At 50.6% G+C, this 16,266-nt stretch overlaps 1 long non-coding RNA gene and 1 other non-coding gene across 3 annotated transcripts; both read right to left on the bottom strand.

Moving 5' to 3' along the window:
* Positions 1-721: 721 nt before the first annotated feature.
* On the bottom strand, positions 722-8,612 carry LOC144952619 (uncharacterized). 2 transcript variants are annotated; one of them, XR_013640653.1, is made up of 4 exons: positions 8,404-8,612; positions 7,243-7,308; positions 4,795-4,952; positions 722-1,643 (listed from the first exon to the last, which is right to left on the bottom strand). It is a non-coding gene; the product is annotated as an uncharacterized LOC144952619 (long non-coding RNA). The 2 variants fall into 2 exon arrangements; XR_013640652.1 differs by lacking the exon at positions 7,243-7,308.
* A 2,083-nt stretch (positions 8,613-10,695) lies between these two features.
* TRNAT-UGU (transfer RNA threonine (anticodon UGU)) lies at positions 10,696-10,768 on the bottom strand. The gene has a single exon. It is a non-coding gene; the product is annotated as a tRNA-Thr (tRNA).
* Between the last annotated feature and the right edge of the window lie 5,498 nt (positions 10,769-16,266).

Here is a 16,266-nt window from a genome sequence, read left to right as displayed (position 1 = left end):
AGGGGCTGTTATACATGGGATCACACGGGAAACAAACACAGTGGGCGTGGCTATGTGAGTGCACGGGGAGGTGCTCTCAACGACGTCCGCACCGGGCAGCCTGGGGGGCTGACTCGGAGCTGTGATCCCCCGGGGCCCCACCCCTCAGCGGGGGTTTTGGTATAAAAGGTGATGAGCCGGAGGGCTCTGGAGAATGATGTTAAAGCTAAACCAGTGAAGACCGAAGATTGTCTAGATAGAGCCCTAGACTCCCCTGGATCGCCGCCCTTGTCAGGGCCGAACAGGACCGAGCCAGCGGCGTGGTCCCGAGAGCCAGAGCCGGTGCTCTTATCAGAGCTGGTCTGGGACTCCGGGTACCGTAAGCCCGACTTACCAGTGTCGGGCTAGATAGCCTCCCCTAGCCCGTTAGTGGAGGACTAGGAGGTAGGCTAGACGTAGCTAGCAAGTGTATCCCCAGCTAGCCGGGTGAGGGGGCCGATACCCCCTCCAGTGTTGTATGTCCGCGATTGTGCCATACTGACGCAGAATAAATACGTGTGCCTCCAACCCGGCGTCAAGAGTCCTGGAACATTATTACACACGTGAAGTACCGTTGATGACTCTTGGACACCGTTGGTGAGGCACACGTATTTATTCCGTACAAGTAGTCACAACTGTGGACATACAATACTAGAGGGGGTATCGGCCCCCTCACCCGGCTAGCTGGGAATACACTGCTAGCTATCTCTGACCTACCTCCTAGTCCTCCACTAACGGGCTAGGGTAGGCTGTCTGGCCCGACACTGGTAAGTCGGGCTACGGTACCCGGAGTCCCAGAGCACTAGCTCTGGTTCTCGGGACCACGCCGCTGGCTCGGTCCTGCGCGGCCCTGACAAGGGCGGCGTCCCAGGGGAGTCCAGGGCTCTAGCTAGACGATCTTCGGTCTTCACTGGTTTAGCTTTAACATTCTGCCCTGAGCCCTCTGACACATCCCCCTTTATACTCCACCCCCGCTGAGGGGTGGGGCCCCGGGCTGCCTGGTGCGGACGTCGTTGAGAGCACCCCCCCCGTGCACTCACGTAGCCCCGCCCACTGTGTTTGTTTCCCATAAGCTGCCATGCATAACGGCTCTCTCTCTAACACCCCTACATCACCCCCCCCCCGCATAGCTTGCAGCCGTCCCGGCTGCCAACATACAAAAAAAACGACAATAAAAGCGCATTTACCCCCTGACCGCGCGTGTGCCTCACTATTTTTCAACATAACGCGAAGAGAACAACAAGAACCAGAAAACCCCGAAGGGAAAACAACCCGACGCACCCCCCCCGAATAAATACGAATTCCGTAAAAGCAACGTATATACAAATCGCAAGGAACCCCCAACACACACACAACACAACACAATGTGCCAGGAGCACACCACCGACGCAGCGCACAGTAACCATACACGTGAAAAAAAAAAAAATTGCTTCGTTTTGTGCATCACAAGAGTCTGCGCATTCTTGCGCGCGTCCTTGCCGCAGGCCCGTCACACGGGGCAACCCCGGATGGCGGACCATCCGGTGGCAGCTGTCCATTTCGAAGTGAGTCTGCGCTTGATGTCGCGAGACCCTCGGCATCCCCCGTAGGGGTTGTTGGGCGGGAGCCCGTCATTCCTGGTGCACCTGGGGGCGGGACAGCCGGCAACACGTCAGGCGAGAGCAGCAGAGACGGACCCTTTGAGTCGGCCGACCCCCCACATGTTTGGCCACGCGTGTGTGGAGTGGGGCCTCGCACCGCAACGAAGGGTTTCAGCCTAGAGGGGTGCACAAACCACCGGCGCTTCCCCCATTTGATGCGAACGCACTGAGGCCGCAAAACCTCGACCACCTCGACGGGGCCCCGCCACGGCCGCACCAGTTTTGAGGAGGTCGCGAGTGGTATCTGGGGACAGTGCAGCCATGCCCTGTCCCCCGGCTTCCACTGTAGCACGTGCGCGCGACCCAGTCTGAGGCGCTCATTCGCTTTCTGACGCCTGTCGGAATTTAGCATGGCAGCATCCCGTGCCTCAGTCAATTTCGCAAGGTTAAATTTAACATGGTCGGCCAATTTAGTTTTTCCCAGCGGCGCGGGGATCTGCAGCTGTGCCCGAACAGGTGGGTCAGGTTCGCGGACATACATGAGGAAGAAGGGTGAAAATCCCGTCGCAGCATGGGGGGCCAATCTGTATGCTGCCAGGACCCCTTGAATTTGCAAGTCCCAATCGGTCTGTGAGTCCGAAACCTGCTGCGACAACATAGACGTGATGGTTCGATGCAGACGCTCGACCATCCCGTTAGTTTGCGGGTGATAGGGAGAGGTACGAATTTTTTTCGTTCCCAGGAGCTCACAGACCTGTTGGAGGAGTTTGCCGGAAAATGTTTTTCCCTGGTCGGTCAGCAGCCGCTCCGGAGCACCTTTGTCCATGACGTAACCTTGGACAAAGGCCTCCACGATGGCTGCTGCCGACTGGTTGGCCAGGGGCCAGGCCATAGGCCAGCGCGTAAAGTATTCCACCCCGGTCAACAAATATCTATTGCCCCTAGGGGTGGCGGGACATGGCCCCAGAATATCCAGCGCGACAAGTTCGTTCACTCTGGAGACTCTGATAGACTGCAAAGGCGGGTTTGACTCCCGTGCTGGTGGTTTTCGCTGCGCACACCGAGGGCATGATGCCAACAGATCTGCGACATCCCTCGTCATGCCTGGCCAAAAAAAATCAAGCTGGAGCAAGGCGAGGGTCTTTTTGGTACCCAGGTGGAGGAGGCGCTCATGAGCAGCCCACACCACCCTACCCCGTAACCCAGAAGGGACCACCAGCCGGTGTCGATGGGATTTCCCGTCCCAATGCATCAGCAACCCCGCGTGCATTTCCCATGCGTCGGCATCACCCGTCCCCCGCCCCGCCTCCCCGGCGCGACGACGCGACGCGAGGAGGGAGGTATCCTCCATCTGGAGGCGCCCCCATTCATTAACAGGCAAACCCAGCAGGGAATCTCTTCCCTGTTGTGCGATAGAATTTGGAAGCTATGTTTCGTCGTCGGCGGCGGTCGCCAGGACCGGAACCGGCATGTCCCCTGCTGGCTTGCAACGTCCCGACCCCAGGAGGCATGCACATTCGGAGGTGGTTGGCATGCGCGACAGAGCGTCCGCGTTGGTGTGGCGAACGCCCTTACGGTAGGTGGTTTCGAAATCAAAATCCTGGAGGATCTCCAACCATCGGGACAATTGTCCCGATGGCTGTTGAACTCGCAGGGCGTACTGCAGTGCCGCATGATCTGTGCGGACGGTGAAATGCCGACCGTACAGATATGGGCGATACTGTTGGATGAAATAGACAATTGCCAACAGTTCCCTACGGGTGACACAATATCTTTGCTCCGCTGGAGACAACACCCGACTGCCGTACGCAACCACCCGTTCCACGCCGTCAACCACCTGGGAAAGCACGCCCCCAATACCCGTGTTGCTCGCATCGGTGTCGAGCAAAAATGGTTCCGAAAAATCGGGGTAAATCAAGGGAGGAGCTTTTACCAGGGCGTCCCGAAGGGAGCAGAAAGCAGCCTCCTCCTCCTGACCCCAGTGGAACCGAACCCCTTTTGATGTTAAAGCGTGTAGGGGTTTGGCAATCGTCGCAAAATCAGCGACGAACCGTCGGTAATACGACGCGAAGCCAATGAAACTCCTGACCTCTCCCACCGAGGTGGGAGTCGGCCAGGAGCTGACACACTGCGTTTTGGCGGGATCGGTAGCAATACCTGAGTGCCCCACGATGTGCCCCAAATAACGCACCGAATCGCGTAACAAATGACATTTTTGGGGTTTGAATTTCAAATTAGCAGCCCGCATCTTTAGGAAAACCGCCCGCAACCTCTGGAGATGTTCGTCAAAAGTTTTACTAAAGACGATAACGTCATCCAAATAAATCAGGCACGACTCCCATTGCAATCCAGCCAAAACCAATTCCATCAAACGCTGGAAAGTTGCCGGCGCAGAGTGTAAGCCCATCGGCAACCGGTTGAATTGGAACAGGCCGTGCGGTGTACGGAAAGCAGTTTTAGGCTTTGAATCATCGTCCAGAGGAAGCTGCCAGAATCCCGAAAGTAAATCCAGTGTGGAGAAGAATCGCGCTCCCGCCAAGGCGTCCAGCGATTCGTCCATCCGTGGGAGCGGGTATGCGTCGGCAACCGAAATTTTGTTAAGGCGCCGAAAATCAACGCAAAACCGCAACGAGCCGTCCTGCTTTTTAACCAGGACGATCGGCGCTCCCCAAGGGCTGGTGGAAGGAGAAATGATGTCGGCGGCTAACATGTCATCAATAGCCAATTTGACATGGTCCTTTTCGGCGGGACTTAACCGAAACGGATTCTGGCGTATTGGCGCGCTGTCACCCGTGTCAATATGGTGACGCAGCAGATGAGTGCAACCCAAATCGTATTTGTCCCGACTGAAAACGTCGGAAAATTCCCGCAGTAGCGTTCTAAGCTGTTGGCGCTCTGAATTTGACAGGTCCGTCGATCCCGCACAAAGCGCATCGAGCCACCCTCCATCGCTGTCCGAATGTGGGTGCGGCCGGGGAGCAGTGCCGACGTGATTCGCAACAGGTTCCACACCAAACCAGACAGACTCAGAGACCCATAAATTTACTCACACAGAGACCCATAGACTAAGACAGAGACCCATAGACTCATGACACAGAGACCCATAGACTCATGACACAAAGATCCATAGACGTACACAGAGACCCATAGACTTACACAGAGACACATAGACTCACAAAGAGACCTAAATGCTCACACAGAGAACCACAGTCGGTTCTGCCGCCACTGCTGCTGTATTTGTTGTTGATGTGGTTGTTGTTGTTTATGTTGTTGATGTCGTTCCACGGAGATGTTGGGGCCTCGGACCATCGTGGGTCAGGGCTGGAAACGGCTTCCCTGCACGCGTTGCTGGTGCTGTGGAACACAGCAGAGGCATGGGAGCAGGGCCAGAGGGAATGTCAATGGTGGTGTACACGTGCCTGTGTGTAGACGTGTTTGTGTGTAGAGATGTCTGTGTGTATACATGTCTGTGTGTGTCCACGTGTCTGTGCGTGTACACGTGTCTGTGTGTACACGTGTCTGTATGTGTGTACACGTGTCTGTATGTGTGTACACGTGTCTCTGTGTGTACACGTGTGTGTACATGTGTGTGTCCATGTGCTTGTGTACACGTGCTTGTGTACACGGAGTGGGAAGCGGTAGTGTAGTGGTTATCACGCTGCACTAAGAACCTGGCGAACTGAGTTCGATTCTAGCTCAAGGCCAACGCTGATGACGATTATCTGAACCGGTCCTGAGCCTCACCTCGGTCGACTCAGCCTCAAATGAGTACCTGGTGCAGTGGTGTGTAGTGAACATCACCACCAGGGAGACAAAGGCGGCCGGGCATTGTATTGGCCACCCACTCTCTCGTGTGCCACAGTGCCGGCCTTAATAGGTGCTAGAACTCGCGAACAGCACTTGCCCCTAGAGTATATTGGAGGCTACACGGGGGAGCTTTGTCTCTACAATGTGACAAAGCTCCCCGTGTAGCCCACCCAGGCTGGAGGAGCAGCAGCGCCTGTGAAGGCCGCCACTGTGGCACACGAGGGGGTGGGTGGCCAGCACCACGCCCGGCCGCCTTTGTCTCCCCAGCGCTGATTTTTACACCGCACCAGGTTCTGATTTGAGTCCGAGTCGACCTAGGGAAGGCACAGGACCCGGTTCTGATATCACTCGCCACTGATGTTGGCCGTGAGCCGCGACGCAGCGCGCGCAACCGCTCCCCACACTTAACACTTACAAACTACAACCATTAACCACCAATCACAATCACAGTGTGGGTCTGTATGGGTCTGTGTGGGTTACTATGGGACTCTGTAGGTCTATGGTTCTCAGGTTTCTGTGAGTCTATATGGGTCTCTGTGGGTCTGTGTATGGGGCTTTGTGTTTGGGTCTCCGAGTATGGGTCTCTCTGGCTCTCTGTGGGTCTATGTATGGGTCTCTGAATATGGGTCTCTGTGGTTCTAAGTATGGGTCTCAATGGGTTTATGTATGGGTCTCTGAGTATAGGTCTGTGGTTCTATGTATGGATCTGTGGGTCCCTATAAGATTGAGTATGGTCCTCTGTGGGTCTCTGTATGGGTCTCTGAGTACCAGAAACTGAATTTAAACTCCAGGTGGAATCCGAAAAGCTCTGAAGCTCTTTCATCACACATGTCCGGTCGGGGGCCACTGGGGTCAGAACGTTACAACAACACACAACGCGCGCACAAGCCACGATGGGAGGGGCAGCGTACAGGAGAAGTAAACAAATCACTCAACAGATCGTCTACAATTTTGATTAAAAGCTTTCGTGACTGCAGGTATTCATCTTCTTGGTTCTTTCGGTAAAGTCACGTAGAAGGGAAGTAATAAAATAATAAAAATAAAACACAATAAAATAATTCTCACGACGTTTCGGCCACAACGCAAGCAGCCGTCCTCAGGTGAAAACCAGGTCTGTCGGGGAGACAGCGTCTGAATGAAACAGCACACGAGCTTGGAGCATATATATAAGCTGGGCCGGGAGGGGGGGAAAGGGCGCTTTGACAAAATAATTTGCATATCAAGAGGAACCCAGCATACCCATGGGAAGTGCAGGAATGTGATTAGTACTACATATGCCCGTGCATTATGCAGGATTAGCAGCATCAAAGGGAGGGGATATGGGAAATGCAGGTATGTGAATAGTACTAATTATGCCCGTGCATTCTGCAGGATTAGCAGCATCAAAGAGAGGGGTAGCATTAATAAAGAGAAGGAGTGTTAATAGTATGTAGCTGCAGTAACTAAAACCAACACGTCAACAACTAAAGTATAAACTACATAGTATCATCAGTATACTAACTATACTCTACAATAAGCTGAGTTACTAACAGTAAGTAATACATTACAATTCTACGTCGTAAAAATTATATAATATGCTTCCATCTAAACTTTATTCTCTTACATTACACGAGTCTACACCGTACTATATACTGCCATAGACAAACCCAACATTAAATTATACACTGTATTGCTATAAACCACCTTATACATTGTAATATAACACTATGTATTATTCTACCCACCCTAATGTGTATCACACTGCTATATATTCACTATACAATTACGATACTATATATTACTTTGAACATTGTATTAAGCATATAAATGTTATACTATTTGTTATTATACACTGTACCATTGACCGTCGTGACAATGGGTGAGTAGAGAGTGGAAACTTGCAGCGGAGCAAAGAATCCATTCTCTGCGAAGAATACAATGCCAGTGAGTGTATAGTATATAGTATATAATTTAATGTTGGGTTTGTCTATGGCAGTATATAGTACGGTGTAGACTCGTGTAATGTAAGAGAATAATGTTTAGATGGAAGCATATTATATAATTTTTACGACGTAGAATTGTAATGTATTACTTACTGTTAGTAACTCAGCTTATTGTAGAGTATAGTTAGTATACTGATTATACTATGTAATTTATACTTTAGTTGTTTACGTGTTGGTTTTAGTTACTGCAGCTACATACTATTAACACTCCTTCCCTTTATTAATGATGATATCCCTCTCTTTGATGCTGCTAATCCTGCATAATGCACGGGCATATGTAGTACTAATCACATTCCTGCACTTCCCATGGGTTTGCTGGGTTCCTCTTGATATGCAAATAATTTTGTCGAAGCGCCCTTTCCCCCCCTCCCGGCCCAGCTTATATATATGCTCCAAGCTGGTGTGCTGTTTCATTCAGACGCTGTCTCCCCGACAGACCTGGTTTTCACCTGAGGACGGCTGCTTGCGTTGTGGCCGAAACGTCGTGAGAATTATTTTATTGTTTTATTTTTATTATTGTATTACTTCACTTCTACGTGACTTTACCGAAATAACCAAGAAGATAGATCGTCTACAAACAGCAGCAAGCTGTGTGTGTACAGAGAGCAGCAGTGCACGCGTGTGGGTCACTCGCACACAGCGCGTCACTCTCACCACACCATCAGTCGCTAGCCGCTTAAACTCCCCCACCACCACCAACTCAACGTCGCGACTTAAAGACACAAATATAAATAGGAGTAGATATTAAATGAAACGTTATTAAAGTTGTTTTTAATTTCCCTCCCACCGCCGCCGACCGCGTGTGACCGGCATCGGCCTAGGCCGGCCTACCGAGCACCTCGCGCCTCGGCCGGTACGGATTCTATCCGAGAGGCGGTGTCTCTCGCGGCCTCGCCTCAGGGGGTGGTTTAAACGCCTCGGCCTTTTGGCGGGGGGGGGGGGGCTTCTTTGTCTGTCGCTCTCGGGGGGTGAGGAAGACAAAGACGGATAGGAGGGGGGTGAGCGGGGGAACTCACAGCGACGAGGATTCGCAGGAAGCGAGGCGGCTTCGTCAACAATGGGGAGCGGGGAGCTCAAAACCGAATCGATTAGTGCGCGAGGCGCGCCTGAAGCATCGATTCCGATTCCTCTAGAGACGTCGATGAGTTGGGAGGGGGTGGTCTTTGTCGATTTCTAAGATCGATTGTGTAATTGCGATTCGATTTCACGCTAAGTTGAATGCGATGCTAACACGATCCGAGTCGTGGTCATATTTTTGTGAATCGATCCAGCAACTAGAATCAGAATCTTTATACAGGTAGGAACAACAGTTCCACACTGCCCACCAGGGATTATTTGTCTGTCTGTCGTGCATGGCCCCGCCCCACTAGAGCCCTCCCATGGTCGGCGCCCCTGAGCCAAATGGGAGCGGTGGGTTGGGGTTGGTAGAGAGGGGGGTTAGTGGGGGGGGGCACCGCCGCGACTCGGGCCAATGAGGAGACGGGCGATGTTTCATTCACATAATGGAACTGGGAGAGAGTGGCTCCATTCATAAAATGGAAGTCTTGAAAAGAAAAAAGCGGATCTTTTTGCCTCGTGTTTATTTCAACATGCCCAGCCTTAAGGTGATTCAGTTGGGGGTGGGAGGGGTGGGGCTGGGTGGAGAGGGGAGGGTGGGGAGGGGCTGGGTGGGGAGGGAGGGGCTGGGTGGGGTGGGGAGGGGCTGGGTGGGGAGGGGAGGGTGGGGAGTGGAGGGGCTGGGAGGGGAGGGTGGGGAGGGAGGGGCTGGGTGGGGAGGGTGGGGAGGGAGGGTGGGGAGGGGCTGGGTGGGGGATGGGGCGGGGTGGGGCTGGTTGGGGTGGGGCTGGTTGGGGTGGGGCTGGTCACCCCGTGGTGCCCTTGTAGTAGGTTCCAGGAGACTTGGACGACGTAGTTGGAGGCACACTTATTTATTAAGCACAAAGTACATAACAGGCCGAGATGTACAACACTCGAAGGGGTATCGGTCCCTTCACCTGTCTAACAGGGAGATCAACAATCTATGTCACAGCTAGCCTACTCCTAGGTCCTCCACAACCGGGCTAGGGGAGGCTAGCTAACCCAGCCCTGGTTAAGCTGGGATTACGGCACCCTGAGTCCCCAGACCGGCTCTTACAAGAGCATCGGCTCTGGGCTCTTGGGGCCACGCCACTGGCTTGCCCTGGTCGGTCTTGAGAAGGACAGCGATCCAGGGGAGTCCCAGGGCCTATCTAGCAGGTCTTCTTGCTTTGCTGGTTAAGGCTGAACACTGAACCCCGAGCCCTCCGGCTCACCGCCTTATATAGCAACTCTCCCACTGAGGGGTGGGGCCGTGGGGGATCCCAGCGCCGTGTTAGCCCCCCAGGCTAAACGGTGTGGACGTGGATGTAAGCACCTCTCGGCGTACGGGCATAACCACGCCCAGTGTGTTTGTTTGCCCTCCGTAACACCTCTACACCCTTATAAAACTCAACGTTTAACCTACACACTAGACTATACACGACAGGATACACGATACTTATACAGGTAAGAACAACAGGTTCCACACTGCCCACCAGGGATTATTTGTCTGTTTGTCGGGCACGAATGCGCTGTCCAACCAAGTTCCTACCTGCCCACTCCAAAGGAACGTGTTTGCGATGTGGCCAAAAACGACAAATTGCGTAACACAGCTTCATGTAAACTTGACCATGTTAGCAACTCATGACTTGGGAAGGTTGAATTTAAACACGTACACGTGACATTTCTAAATAATAACTTTCGGGTGGCAATAATCGAGAAAAAAACTGCCACATTACTGTTAAATACTCGGTCCAATTTGCATCCCGTTTTCCTTAATCGTGACTCGGTGCTCTCCCACAGCATAACCCAATTTTGAAAACCAAGGGTTTTAATGTTTCACTCAGTCTCTTTGAAGAATAAGCAAAACAAAGGCCCCAGTGAGAATTGAGCACACGACCCCTGGTTTACAAGACCAGTGTTCTAACCCCTGAGATATGGAGGCAGTTGGCTACAGTTTTATGCAAACTTCTTGAGGTGAGCACAATTGAGGAAACATCACAAAACCAAAAACCTGGCTCTCTGAGGAACTGGTGACCGATAAAACGACTATTTTATCGCACACACACTTTAAAAGTAAAAAGTTAATTAAACAAGTAAACTCTTTAGTTAGTTGTTGCCCAAAACAATACCACACCTGTACCAGGTCAGTGCTACCGTGTCCCCTGCTGTTTCTTATTAGCATTGCTGAAATCTTAAAAGAACAGCCTCTCAATTTGTCAATATTGCCGAAGTAGGATGCAAAACTACACAGGCCCCAGCGAGAATTTAACTCACGACCCCTGGTTTACAAGACCAGTGCTCTAACCACTGAGCTATGGAGCCACTCATTTTCCACACCTGCAAATTCAGTATTAAAAAGCTCACAAAACCTGTTAATGCAAGATGCACCAATGCCTCAACTGAGAAGTTAATATAGGTAGGAACAACAGTTCCACACTGCCCACCAGGGATTATTTGTCTATCTGTCGTGCATAGCCACGCCCTCGATTTGTATTTCATAGAGCACTTCGGGCGGGCTCAGCAGCACGTGACGCGCCGCCCCACACAGCTTCTGCCGCACGAATGCGCTGTCCAACCAAGTTCCTACCTGCCAACTCCGAAGGAACGTGTTTTAGACTGCAGGTGGAGTCCAGTCGGGGTCACGGGGTCAGCGAGTTACTGCGTCCCTGTAGTGTATAGTGTAGTGTATAGTGTAGTGTATAGTGTAGTGTATAGTGTAGTGTATAGTGTAGTGTATAGTGTAGTGTATAGTGAGGAGGCCGCTTTTATGCGCCTCGGCGTGTCCGGGCGCACAACCCGGCCACGCCCACCTTCGAGAACTCTCGAGAAGGCTCTTCTTCTGACCACGTGGCCCCAGGGTGCCCCCACCTTGATCCGGTCACGTATCCAGCCGGGTTCATCCAGAGTGCCACGGCATCACACAACCCCCGCGGCCCTGACCCACGGCCTCCAGACCCCCCGGTCCGGCCGTGATGTCATTCCCGCATGCAGACGTAGTGACGTCATGTGCGTGTGGACCCGCGCGATATAGTGACGCTCCCCCAGGTAGTGACGTCACGCGTGTGTGTGTAGGCGCTGTTGTATATTTGCCGGGTTTCGAAATTTTGATAAAAATTGGGAAAATGTGTAATCGCGGAAATTATGGTAATGTATGTAATTATATACATATATTATGATAATCATGGCGGTAATCGCATTAATTTATGCGAATGCTTGCGATTATGTTAATGTGGGCAGTTATGATAATTAGGCTTAGCTTCGTTATCCAGAGTTGTATCAATCGGGATAAAACGATTATCTTTGATTAAACATTTATTGAATATCTTAGTGTGTTTATGTTATGTTAGGTCTCCAAATTCATATCTCAACACAGGATACAGTTCTTATAGTTAAGATGGTTATGCATAAACTTAGGAACGAAACACTCAACCACTTTTGTGTTAAGCAATTTTAATTCTAAACAAACATATGACACTCTAATATGCGAACTCTCATGCTCGGAATTATCCACGGTACCATCGGGGAGATTTCTCTCAGTGAGCAGCACGCTTAACCATCAAGGCTTGCGTTGTTTCACTTTGGCAACTGCACATGTAATTAATTCCACCATGTAACGAGCACATGCGGCGACAGGTAGGGTCTTAAAACAGGCATGCAACGAAAGTCATACGAAAGGCAATAAGCAAATTATTATATCCCGAGGGCAAAAGTATACGTCAATAGATTCATCGGCAAGATTATGTAATTAACGAAAATGAATGACTAAAACACTTCTAACAACCGTATTTATGTAACTCGACGGGCAGCAACTGTTTTGCACGATCAGTTGATATTGAACGCACCACCTTGAATTGGCAACCCTTTTCGAAACACCAAGATAACTTTTTGGAAGTCTTATTCGTCCCGATGTGTGTGTTGTGTATGCGTTGTCCCCTTGGCAAATTATTTATTTAGTTTTCTTCTAAGAGCCGGGAGTTGTGTTGTGAGCTTGCGGGGGGGGGGGGGTATACAACCAGCAGCTTCCCGCCCTGCTCCCTCGCTCGGGCGTGGCAGTAGCGAGCCACGCCGGCTTTCTCTCTCTGCAGCTAGATTGAGCGGCGTTGGCATGATGTCCTTGAAGAGGCTCGGTCACTTGACGCTCGGTGGCGCCCGGGTGGTGCTGCTCGTGAACTCGTGTGCTGGCGGCTGGCTGCGCTCGTTCGCTTGTGCGCTGGTGGCTGGCACCTTCGTGCTCTATGGCCGTTGCAGCTGTTTGTCCACAGCTGGATGACGAGTCGGCACGACGCTCGCCGTCGTGGTGCGCGATGATTTCGTCGTCGGATAGCGCGCAGCTCCTCCACTGCTGGATGTCTTGTCTGTTCTCAGCGGGTGCTGGTCGATGTGTGTGTGTATTAAACACACGGCACATTCGATGGCGCTTTCCTCTTCCTCACGGGCGGCCGATCAGGCTCTTTCCACTGCTCCGTTCTCTCTCCTTGCTTTCGCATTTGGCGTGCAGCTGACAGCTTCACACGAGCACCTGCTGATGCCCCTCCCGCCCTCACTTCAGGACTGCGCTGGTTCAGGTTCACTTCGTTCTGCGAGAAGCGACACCGGCCATCGGTATTGGTGTTTTCTCCCTCGCGACGGTACCGCCAGTAGTGTGTGGTGGTGCTGTGTGAGGTGGTGGGGAGTACGTGTAAAAGTGAGTTTGTGTAAAGTTAGGTGCTCATAGTCTGTTGTGGACTATACAGAGGGATCGTCATCTGTGGGTTTATGTGTAGTGACTGACTGATAAACACTAAGAGTAGGAGGCACGTTATTTACACGGCCATAACAGTTAACACTTGGTAACTACGGTTCCCAATCAGGACAGCTGGTAGACTGCCTGACTGGTGACGCCGAGATGGTGAAGACGGAGACGATGGTGAAGACTCCAGCAGCATGACGAGATCCCACTCCAAACTACAGCCCCGAGGTCCCCTCCCGGAGCCCCTCTTATACTGCCAGTGTGGCCTGGCTCCGCCCCTGTCCACGCCCCCTTCTGGAACCTACTAACGGATTCTCGATGTGCCCTTTCGTAACCTTCCCCTAGATCCCTCTCTGGTCTATCACGTGACTTGCTGTCAGTCAGGGCTGCTGTGAGCTGCAGATCACTTTCCCTGTCAGCAGACAGCGCTATGCTGCTACGTGACCGATTCCACGTCACTACACTAGTGTAGTGTATAGTAGTGTATAGTAGTGTGTATAGTAGTGTATGGTGTAGTATATAGTAGTGTAGTGTATAATAGTGTAGTGTATAGTAGTGTAGTGTATAATAGTGTAGTGTATGGTAGTGTAGTGTATACTAGTGTAGTGCAGAACCCCTCACCAACGATCACCTCTGTTAACGACTAATCGCTTAACAACGGGTCTCCATTGAGCACATTCCCCTGTACGTTTTCTGGTGAAAAAAGGGTAACTTTCGAAGCTATCAGAACAAATTAAGCCTTTAACGGGTATTTCATATTTAAAGCTTTCGTGACTGCAGGGATTCATCTTCTTGGTTCTTTCGGTAAAGTCACGTAGAAGGGAAGTAATAAAATAATAAAAAGAAAACATAATAAAATAATTCTCACGACGTTTTGGCCACAACGCAAGCAGCTGTCCTCAGGTGAAAACCAGGTCTGTCGAGGCGACTGCGTCTGAATGAAACAGCACACGTGCTTGGAGCATATATATAAGCTGGGTTGGAAGGGGGGGAAATGGTGCCTTGACAAAATAAATTTGCATATCAAGAGGAATTTAGCATATTTATGGGAAATGCAGGTATGTGATTAGTACTACTTATGCCCGTGCATTATGCAGGATTAGCAGCATCAAAGGGAGGGGATATGGGAAATGCAGGTATGTGATTAGTACTACTTATGCCCGTGCATTATGCAGGATTAGCAGCATCAAAGGGAGGGGATATGGGAAATGCAGGTATGTGATTAGTACTACTTATGAGGAACCCTCACAATTTGCATGCCTGCGATCGTGATCCAAGGTATGCGGTGATGTTGATGTGTTACGGCCGGTCCCCCTGGGGCACCTGCCCCTCGCCCACATGAGCGGGTAACGGTGCTGGGTTCAGCAAAGGGCCTCGCTCGGACTTTGAGCCACAGACCCGTGACTCAGTTAAACACGTGCAACTCTCACCGGTGAGGTGAGTTGAGATGAGGTGAGTTGCAATGAGGTGAGTTGAGGTGAGTTGAGGTGACGTGAGTTGAGGTGAGGGGAGTTGAGTTACGATGAGGTGAGTGAGGATGAGGATTTGAGATGAGGTGATCCGAGTCTTATTAAGCCATCCCTGGAGTGGAGACGTCTGTACTCTCTCACACGTCAACACATTCCACGGCACGCCTCGTGACATGCAAATCAAACTGCAAGACTTCCTACTTGTCACCTATTAACGTGGCTTGTTCCTCGTTTAGCGTCTGAGACGCAGCCAGAGACTGCCTGAGATACAGACAGAGACTGCCTGAGCTATAGCCAGAGACTGTCTGAGAAACAGACAGATACTGCCTAAGATACAGTCACTGCCTGAGATACAGTCACTGCCTGCACTGTAAAAAATATATCCGTAATTTTACGTGAGAAAATACTGTATTTGGTCCTGGAAAAATTACTGTAATAAAAATTTAACGGAATATCCGTTATATTACGGAGTAGTGCATTGTGGGATAGCTCGAGAAGAAGGCGGGAAAGAGATTGAGAGTTACTTAATCTTCAACACTCTGCCATATTTCTCTTCCTCGGTTTTTGCTGGTAAGACTCTCTCTTGCTGTGTGATGAAATGTAAAGGCATATAAAACACATATACTTCAATTATCATCGACAGGACTGAAAAAAAAACAATTGGACAAAGGCCAGGACTTCAACAAAACGTTAGTAAGTAGCCTACAGTTTAGTAAAGTGTGATTTTAACAGGTTGCAACGTTTTGTTCCTGGTGGGCTTAACTACCTAATTTAACTAATTATTGTGTTAATTGGACCATTTTAATCTTAATTTTAGAACTATCTGTCTGCTAATATGTCTGTCTATAGTTTTCTGGTTAGATTTTATGTCGCTATTTCATTATACCTGATGATGATTGCTTGAGTTGCAATCGAAACGTCGTATTCTATTATTTAATTTAATTTATTATTTTATCTTTAGGCGTGACTTAACCGAAAGAACCAAATAATAATGGACCATTTTAATTTCTCTTCTTGGTTCAGAAGGTATTGGTCATTTTGGGAGACCTAGAAAACATGCTAGACTGTGGCTGTCAGCACCAGGGTTGAGAACCACTGCTGTGAAGATGCAGCAGTGTATACTATGATGCTAGTTTGTTTAGACTTTTTTCGAAGCCATTAAAGATTATCCATTGCACACACAATGTCCAATAGAGGTGAGTTGAGGTGAGGTGACATGAGTTGAGGTAAGGGGAGTTGAGTTACGATGAGGTGTGTGAGGATGAGGATTTGAGACGAGGTGATCCGAGTCTTATTAAGCCACCCCTGGAGTGGAGACGTCTGTACTCGCTCACACGTCAACACATTCCAGGGCACGCATCGTGACATGCCAATCAAACTGAAAGACGTCTTGCTTGTCACCTATTAACGTGGCTTGTTCCTCGTTCAGCGTCTGAGACGCAGCCAGATACTGCCTGAGATACAGACAGAGACTGCCTGAGATACAGACAGATACTGCCTGATATACAGACAGACTGCCTGAGATACAGAGACTGTCAGAGCTACAGCCAGACACTGCCTAAGCTACATCCAGACACTGCCTGAGCTTCAGCCAGTGCCCATCTGAGTGGAGCCACAGGACC

This window comes from Lampetra fluviatilis, chromosome 69 (assembly GCF_964198595.1).
Source record: "Lampetra fluviatilis chromosome 69, kcLamFluv1.1, whole genome shotgun sequence".
Classification (NCBI taxonomy): Eukaryota; Metazoa; Chordata; class Hyperoartia; order Petromyzontiformes; family Petromyzontidae; genus Lampetra; species Lampetra fluviatilis.
This window is presented reverse-complemented; position numbering and strand designations above follow the sequence as displayed.